We start from the raw sequence: 6300 nt of genomic DNA on the forward strand, positions 1-6300 counted from the left end.
CGCGCGGAAGTTTCTGTTTTGGTAGAGAGTTTTCCTTACGTAAAATTCTTTTCTCAGTATTTGAAAACAAGTATTTTAAAGTAGTTTGATATACCTGCGAGAAAAAAAAGAGCAAAAGTAACAGTATGAGAAAATGTATAAAGTGAGTTTAAGCGCTTTCACGTACTCTAATGAGAAAGACCTCAGCAACATAAATCAACCACTGGAGTTGCTATTTAAGCAGCTCACAAACAATTGCGGCTAAATCCTCCTAAAATTGCAGCTTTGCCGTGACTCCTATTTTTTTTTATGACTGACAAATTCTGAGGTAGGATTTACCCTATGCAGGGCAGCCAAAGCCCCGATTCTTCGTGTGAGATACCTGCGTCGCTCATGGACGCCCACCCTGGGAAGCTGTCCATCCCATCATTCGTTCCACTACAGTCCCGGTGAGCAATCGTTTCTTAGTACAAGGGAACAGTGGTTGGGATTTCAGCTGTAGGGTTTTGACGCCCGAATTATTTTATTCACCTCACAACTTTCCGAAAATGTTCATAGCTCGAACACCATAGCATCTATGCTCAGCGTCGAAAAACGAACATGAAAACGAAGGGTTTCTTTGCAGCAGCATGCTGACTTGTTGTAGTCATTAACAAATGAGACAAAGAAGCAGAAGGTGTCTAATGCCTGCTACTGTGCCTCAACAACAAATTATATAGTTGAGCATGTAACAAAAGAAGACAACTTTAAATATTATAGAAAAAGAAAAAACACTTCAACTACCGTCCTAAAGAGGAAAAATCAACAGCAATTAGATAGCATCATATGACGTCTACAATGACTGTCTAATGCTCTTCTTGTGGTTTTTCCACCAAAACTCTAGTTGGGACTGGTTGCATTGCATTAGGAGGCAATTAGGAGTGGCGGAGGGCAAAAATACGAGAGAAAAAAATTCTTGTGTCTTCTCTTGGCTAGATTGCATGCCATCGTCTATTCTAGTACATTCACAAATAATAAGTGAAATCCACCGTGGCTATAAAATGTGCTGAAAAGTAGAGGCTTGCTCCTCCCTTTACTCAGCTACGGAGACGATTAGCAACGTTAAATTCTTGTAAAGGATCAGTTCGGTTTAGAATATTTAGGCCCATGTCTAAGCATAGCAAGCAATCAAGAAACCTAAAATTCTTTGGGTTCATAATACAACCTGCGCAATTTTGTCACGTGGTACATTCGCCAGAATACACCTTTATCGATATTTCAGGAGGACGAAGAAACTAGGGAAAGGACCCAGGAGGCCGCACTGATTAAACCACGGGTATTTTACCTTCACACACCATGGTAAGTCCCCCTCAATGCTGTTTTCAGACAATGCACCGAAATTTTAAACAGCAGGTACAGACAGACGATGATAGACTTGGACAAGACCACCAGTTTGTGGGTTTTGACCAAAGAAAAAGCTCAATTCAACTGCTCTGTCTTCGACGTCAAGGCTTCCTGGTTTAGTTTTCAGAGACCACTTTTTCCAGAAGTGCCAAAGCTGTCTTCTCCACCTTGGCCGGTTGCACAGCCGTTGATTTGAAGTTTTCCTTCTCAGCGAAGAGTTCCTTCGGAACGGTATCGAGCCCACCGTGCTTGTCAAGATTTGGTTTCTCGAAACTTTATGTGATTATGTTACTAAGTTGTGTTTCTTTGTTCATGCTCAAAGTAGCTGGGCACGCATGTCCCTTTGTAATTCGCAGCTTTTCGTTTAGCTGTTTTTCTCAACCACAGAGAAATAAATTTCTAGCAGCTTAAATAATCGTTAGACCAGTTCCTCAAAACTCTCCGAGACTTTTTGAAATACGGACGAGGCTTTTCGATTATTCTATTAGTTTCTTTGCAGAGAATCCGCAGGATCCAAAACAAATCGTTTATTTCTGTTCGTGTCTGCCAGTTCAGTCGTCGTTCGGTACGCTATACTGCTAGGTTCAAAGAAAAGTGTAGTGCAAATTAAACCTTTTGGTTCGGCCGTTTACCGAGTCCATCTGTGAGCGACCAACCAGTATTGATAACTAATGTGTCCTACAGCCCCCTCGGAAAAGGTAGTGGCACTTCTACAGTGCTATCCATGTATATCGGACGTTGAGTGTTTCCACGGCATGCAGGGTCCCTTACGTTGCACAGCTAGATGCCCTTTGTACATGAGCACGAGCGGAAAACAGGAGCAGGTTCACCTTTTAGTACCCCCCGTCGTTCACGTGATCAGCCACCCTTTGTATAACATCCGAAGTCCAGCCGTTGTTCCTCGGTCGCTATCATCGTGGCTTTTATTTGATGCCACTCCCCACTGTGCCAGACATGTTAGTTGGTGGTTATACCGACGGTGTGCCTCACAAGTTAACTATCGTAACCGGTTCCACCAAACGCAAAGCACCTCCAGGTTCGAAATCCGAAAAAGGTTTTAAGGCTGCGACGCATGGTTCATCATGTCTCCTAGATTAGCATCAGGGGCTATCCAGAATATGCACTGTGGGGTTGTCATACGTCTCTGTGTCACTATAGGCGGTTCTGGACCATCTGATCATTTGACTCGTGGCGTCGTACATGGGATGTTTGACAACAAAGCCGTATTGTGACAAATGTGGCAAAAAGACGGACAAAAAGCCAAATATGGTTCTAATGCTTCACTACTTACGCGAGAACTCTAGAAGAATTCATCGCGGGGAGATTCGGAAGTAGTCGCTCTATTTTGAGGATCCTGATGAATGGTCGACAGCATCAAACTTATGCCGCAGACCTTGACAGCTCTTCGTGCATGCCGTTACTCTCTAATCTCTATCCAAAGCACCGATCTCATCAAGAGCAGTGGTAGGATTATCCAGGAATCGAAACAGAGACAGTTTATAGCAGCTTGTATGTAATTATGGGAATATGGAGTCCATAAGATAAGAAAAAATAAATAGAAATGTACATCCAGTTAGAAATCTATATCTTGTCTCTGCGGAGTCCATAAGCATTCCACATTATTTGTGTGTGATTTCTGTACAGTGTACAATACGTCATACGCGCTCTCCATACGTGTTTTTCAAATATTCCACACCGACTCCGTATGCATCGTACTGACTGCATAAATTCTATGGAAACATACGGAACTTTTCAGCAAAGTGGCCCCCTCCTGACGCGCATCTCCTGTCTTAGTATGTTTTGCGTGTTGCGCTAAGGAGTACGCTGCATTTTGCTTCATCCATTCGCAGACCGGAATGTGCCTACGACCGGTGTTTGCTTCTCCTGCAGCCGTCGCCATACTGCTGAGACGAGGATAGTAATATTGGCAACAATGTTCTTGCCGTGCTATCTTAACTAATTTGCCCATCTGCCTAGCTCATAGAAGAGTCGTTCTGGTCATATCACTGCGTGCAAACTTGAAAAACTTAACTGTCTGGCGTGTTATCTGAACTGCTCGTCATTGTGGCTTCCCGTATTGTAGAGTGGTGCATGTACAGTCGCTAGCAATGCGAGAGGAAACAAGCTTTTGGCACAAAATTGCGTTTTTTTTAGCTTTTCTTCCGCTAAATATGAGAACGAATATTCGATATTATACGCCCAGAAGAAAATTTGTTAGACAACAGAAAAAAACTGTGCTCACCACATAAAATTATGAATTAATCGGGAAACGAATGCTCATACTTTGTTCCTTGTCATATTTCTTCCGACTGTACACGTTTTGTAAACTATGGAATTATACGCCCGCCTCTGGCGGTCTCATAACGAACACGTTGCGCAAGGTGTCACTGTCGAGATAGCACTTAATTTCTCGCGTTTCGCAGAACCATGGACGTCAGTGTCTTTACTTGCCACTAACCCCTTCACCCTATAACCACCCCTTTTCATCACCTTCGTTGTAGACACCCCAGTTGCCAGCATTCCCACCGCCGCAAAACTGTTCTGACAGTGGCTGGAAGCTAATGAGAGCTTAGCATGCCCTCAGCACTGCGGCCGTTCCTCTCTGTGAATGTCTTATCAATGCGATTCGCAGATACCCGCAACTGCCGGCAGCACAACTGCATATTCAGTGAATTCACTTTGATTTCCGACGGCGGGATGCCCATCACCTCCTTGTCCATCTCTTTCAGTGTGACCACCCGCCCAACACCCGTCATCCCCGGAGCTTGAGAAGCCTGACAAGACTACGTGTGGAATACCTGCGCCGCGTGCGCGTGGTAGCGGTCGTCACTCAGTCCAACAGACGGGTGAGGGACTTAAGACACGAGTGCGTTCAGGAAGATCCGTAGATGATCCTTGGATCATCTGATTGTAAGTTCAATGTATAGTGCACACTAGAGCGTGAAGTATTTTTTTTAACTAAAATGCTTCCATCCTACACGGCCGCGGTGGCATAAATGGTTCCACAAGAAACTGTTCTAAACTTAGAGCTCTTGCTGACTTGGCGCTACGGTTACGTAAAGTCGTGGTGTCACTGCGGTAGGCTTAAGATCGGAATCGACGATTGCGCGACCGGACTCTCCCTGGCGCCCTCTTCCGCCTAGTGCATGCCCTTTCCTCTTAGTTTTGTCGCCGTAAAAACGCGACTGATCATGTGGCCTCCGTTTATATAGCATCCATTATTCCATACATAAATGTAAAAATCAGTTGTAATGCAAAATGGCGGTCAAGAATGACGATGAATCCGTTTAGATGTAGCATAGAAGCCTAGTTAATTGCCCGCCCCGCTGGAATGGGCTTAAATTAGTTCGCCTATTTTCGCGGTATTCAGGGGAAAATTTCGGATTCTAACATATTTCGCGGAACCTCTTGATAGGCGCCACAGTTTGTTTTAGTTTATGATATTCCTTGTTTGGAGGTCAGTAATATCATTCGCTGTGTTGTTTGCTCATTCCACTACAAGCGCTTGTAGTGTCTCCCCTCTTGTTCTGTGTTCTTTTTCTTAGTTTGCGCTGTTTTTTCACCATGAATTCACACTAACTAGCCCAAATGTCTGCTTTGCTTTATAGAGTAGTCAATATTACAGATAAATCCTTTTTAGTGCGTGCCCGCGGGCATACGTGTGTGCATGGATCACTGCAAAATGCAAGGCTCAAATGTAAAACGTGATGGCTGGCTACTTGGTAAAATGCACTATAATATCAGGCCAAGTGATCAAAATAAACACATAGTCTGGAGAAGGATTGTTGGCTGCATGCTATTTTCATGGCAGACTATAACTATTCCCCACGTTTGATGTCCATCTTACAATAAACAAACTCTTCGGACGACTGATGTAGTCGTTTAGCGGTTTTTAATTGAATTACGCAATGTGCCAGACTAGTGCTTTTCTTCTATCGAAATTCATCGATATGAGCGTCGTAAGCACACACAGTTTCCAGAGCGCGTTCGCGTAAATAGGATCATAAAGTCGCTCATTGGTTGTTTCACGCTTACTCATTGTTGGGTGTGACGTTTTTTTGTTATTCAGTCTGGCTCGTAGAGATGCAGTGTGTTTTGATGACAATTCGCAAAAAGCTCCCCTCTTTCACAGCCACCAAACAGCCCTGAGGTTTCGCGCCATCAAGCCTACACAGGGCCGGAACCCATGGTGGTTGCAAGTTGCTCCCATCATCGTCGCAGCCTTCCTCACACTACGCGGGCGAGTGAGTGACTTTTGATGAGAGCTAATGTGGTTTTTCGAATGCGTATGAGTGGCTCTTAGCAAATTTTCCACAGCAGAATATTCTGAAATTAGCGAAGGAGCCTTTTAGGCTCCTTCCAGCATTCTTAAAACAACTTCAGGATTCGATGATGTGGCACAGTGCCACATCTAGACTAGATGTGCAACCCCACCTCTAGTGCCACATCTAGACTAGAGCCGTTGGCACATCCTTTCCGGAACCCCTAACATTGCGCATAGTGTATATTGCCGCCCTACCCCTATCCTTGCTATCGCTCCCGCCAGTGTACTGTGCAATGTCAGTGCACATTTAAGAACCCCAGGTGGTCGAAATTCATGGAGCCCTTCACTACGGTGTCCCTTATAGCCTGAGTCGCTTTGGGACTTAAAGCCCCCATAAACCACAACCTAAACCTACTCTGGCTCCTTCCTCTCTTTCCCTCTCCCTGTCCTTTTATTCCTGTTTGCCACAGCAAAGGTGCTTCATGTTTAGATTTTAGATGCCGCGGCTAGCATCTTTGCCTTCCATTGTTAGTTTTAGTTATAAATACCCACTAACAACAAAACAGCTAACTAACGTTCTCTCCTGTCACTTGTATTTGTGAATGCGGTAAGAAATAAGTTGAATTCAAAGACGCGGGTTCGATTCCGGCCGCGGCGGTCGAACTTCGATGGAG

The 6300-nt window shown here is 44.5% G+C and overlaps 1 long non-coding RNA gene across 1 annotated transcript; it reads left to right on the top strand.

The window, feature by feature from the left end:
* The first annotated feature begins 311 nt into the window (after positions 1–311).
* Positions 312–3276, top strand: LOC149347695 (uncharacterized). Its single transcript, XR_016292615.1, has 3 exons — positions 312–428; positions 1241–1317; positions 3213–3276. It is a non-coding gene; the product is annotated as an uncharacterized LOC149347695 (long non-coding RNA).
* Positions 3277–6300: the final 3024 nt, after the last annotated feature.

This window comes from Amblyomma mixtum, chromosome 4, assembly GCF_055824585.1.
Source record: "Amblyomma mixtum isolate Tamu chromosome 4, ASM5582458v1, whole genome shotgun sequence".
In the NCBI taxonomy this organism is placed as follows: domain Eukaryota; kingdom Metazoa; phylum Arthropoda; class Arachnida; order Ixodida; family Ixodidae; genus Amblyomma; species Amblyomma mixtum.